This window comes from Nelumbo lutea, chromosome 2 (genome assembly GCF_056320005.1).
Source record: "Nelumbo lutea isolate HS-2025 chromosome 2, American lotus-T2T, whole genome shotgun sequence".
NCBI lineage: Eukaryota > Viridiplantae > Streptophyta > Magnoliopsida > Proteales > Nelumbonaceae > Nelumbo > Nelumbo lutea.
In genome coordinates, this window is record NC_142685.1 from 40,995,990 (window position 1) to 40,999,292 (window position 3,303).

Genomic DNA, 3,303 nt, shown 5'->3' on the forward strand with positions numbered 1-3,303 from the left:
TCACCATAGGAGGGGGAGGGCGAACTTCCTCCTGAGGGAGCTCGGTGGAGATCGGCTCCGCGGAATGGGCCTCGGGCAGGATAGGGGTTGAAGGGCTAACCTCCCGGCGAGGCTTCTTCACTTTCCTCTTCTTCCCCCTCTGACCACTGTTGAGAAGGTTCCTGGCATCGACATCCGGCATGATGGCTACAAAAATAGAAGGTTAGCCACAAACTAATCAGAGCATTAATATGTAAAAAACCAAAGCGACCTACCAGGACTCAAGTCGGCCTGCACGAGCTTATCTTCGGCAAGATAGTCACTATAGAGGAAATCGAGCTCCGTCCAAGACTGGAGCGTCTCCCTTGTCTTCAGGTCCAGCCTAACACAGGAGTCCTGAATGGCAGCTCTCTAATGAGTAGGGAACGACTACCCCTCGGGATTACGGACCACGAAGTAGTTTCGTTTCCATGCAGGGATCCTATTGGGTAGTTTGTGCAAAAGTTTATAGCCCGGGCAGGGAGACAGATAGTAGGTCTGCCTATGCTCGGGGAGGACACAAGAAGATTTCTTCTTGATAGACAAGATAGAAGAAAAAATGACGAGGTCAAGAGGAAGACAATACTCGTGAAAAAGGGAAAAGATTTCTACTACATTTCGGATAGATTTCGGGTGTAGCTGATCTATGGTGATGTTGAAAAACTTTAGGACCTCTATAATTAGGGGGTACAAAGACAAGCGAAGACCAGCCACGAGCTGTTCTTCAAAGATTACGATCTCATTGTGATCGTGTTCCCAAGGAAAATTGCTTACTAGGAGATTATAGGAGAGCTCGCCCGGGAGGTTGTACCGATGAACCTAGTCTCGAAGCCTGTCCACAGTCATAATAGAAGGGCCAAAGTGATCTGGCACCCGAGCTTGGAAAGAAGTGGATGCCAGGTTGCCCGAAGCCTCCCACGCATCCCAGGGTGACTGCGCCTCGGGAAGGTCCCAGACTCCCCCTGGATTCGAAACAGCCTCATCTCGGCTATCTACCTGGGCCGAGGTACCCTCCTCGGCCTCATCTAAGAGGCTATCAAAGCTAAAGGAAGACATTGACAACCAGACTAAAGGAAAAAGCTAAACCGAACTAAAAAGAAGCTAAGGAAGACTCACCAAAGAAGGGTGATCAAACTGGAAAAAAGTAGCGAACTAGAAAACCCGAGCTAAAGAAGCTAAGTGTGACCTCATATTGAAGGCTAGTAAGCTTGTGGCGAAGAAAATGAGCCTCGGGTCCCCCTATTTATAGCCACTGTACCGGAAAAGCAACGATCGATATCAAAGCAATCCAATGGCTCCTAAGAAAACTGGTTGCACGACCCTCGAGGACGAAAACAGTTTAGCGCATTCTTTGGTGTCCGCGGAGTCTATAAATCATTTGATGTCTGCGTGTGAACCGCACACGACCTATCTGATAGAGCAGTCGGACTTCGGGCCAAATCCACTTGTCACATCGTGAACTCCTCAAACCAGGTCAAGACCCCTAGCTCGAGGAGTGGGGGGCAATTGATGAAGGGGAATTTGGCCCGACCTCGTGACAGGGAGACACGTGGACATGACTCGGCACAAGCGACAACTCAACATGATCAGATCGGCACGTGGATATAACTTGGCACAGGTGACAGCTCAGCATGATAAGTTCGCTTCAAAGTGACTTCGGGTACCTTGATACCCAGAACTAAGGACACCCCGAGCTAAGAGCATCCCAAACTAAGATTGTCTCGATACCAAGTTGCGACCAGGATAACGGAACCGAGTTCACTACAGATCAAACCCGAACAGATGAACCACCTCGGTCAAGACTACCTCGACACAAGATCAAACTAAGACCACCTTGGTCCAAGGGCACTTCAGCATTCGTATAAGAATGGACGTAAAGAGTACGAGCTCGGGAAGCTCGCCACTAGTCAGCTCGCCATTAGGCAGCCCGGTACCTTATAGGCAGCTCGCCTCCCATTCAAAATGACCTCCACATGACAACCCCGAGGATCTCACCACCGTGTTCCGCATCTTATGGGATCGTACCTCATAACGGCTATATTAGCTCACCCACTCCCCGGTTCAGAGGGCAGTCTTACCGGTTGGTAAAATTTTGCCGACCTAACACGCAAGCGGATCCCATCACATCGAGGATCCAGGAACCGCTCCACCAACCCACAGAGACTCTGGTATATAAAGACTTCACCCCCCAGGGGCGAAGGTATGTTCATTTTTATTGTTTCGTGTAATCTTTGCTCTCTAGCTCTCTAACTCAATGTTATCATTTTCAAGCTCTCTACTATCACTGTGTTCTAACTTAACCATCGGAGTGTCCTTATCGGGTGAGCCACCCCGAGATCTCTAACTCCTCTCTTACAGACTATCCAGTTCACGTCGTTGCTGGCAGCCAGATCATCTCCAGCAGGGAGCAGCCGGATTACGCTACATCAATTACCTATGGAAGTTGAAACTTCGTCTTCATACCCTCGCTGTATACTATTCTTTCCTATGGTCACCGAGCTGAACCATAAAGCCAATGGAAGAAGCCTCTGAGAATGAGAGAGGGAGAGCTGAGAGATTTGTGCCGAGAGAGAGAGAGAGAGAGAGAGAGAGAGAGAGAGAGAAGCCTTTGTACTGAATATATCGACCTCCATGATATTATTTTCTTCAGCTGAAGCAGCAGACATGACCGCACAGAATGAAGACTCTCAGGCAGATCAAAGAAGAAGACTTTCCCTGACTTCTTCTCAGCTGGAATTCCGCTAAATTTGATTGGAGCAAATTACTTCAGGAGTTTAGGGGAGAGATATCAGTACTCTCTTATATGACGAAGAAATTTCTTGTGTTTTTATCTTTTGACTTCTGAGCTTAAATGGAACTTTCCATCTCACACGCCCTTGAAAATCCGTGAAAACTACTCCAGTTCAAATGCCACCCTTTCAATTTATTTTGCTTCTCTCTCCGTAGTCTTACTCTCTTCTTTGGTGTACTCCTCCCTCTATCGAACTCTGCATCTCGAGATCCTTTTGAACAGAGAAAGAAGAAAAACTCCAGAAGTAGAAAGGGTATTAGTGTCATTTTGTCAAAAGATAAGTCACGTTGACGTGGTGTTACATGTGAGCGGATTGTAACGGAACTCTAACAACAGGGGAGTAATTAGTCAATTGTTAAGAAACTTAGGGGTTAGTGTGTGCTTACTATCACTAGTTACTAAGGAAGCTTCTTATTTTTATTTTTTTTTATGGCAGCAAGAAAGAGGGGAAAATGAAATCCATTGATTAGAACACATGATGCATGGAAATGAAA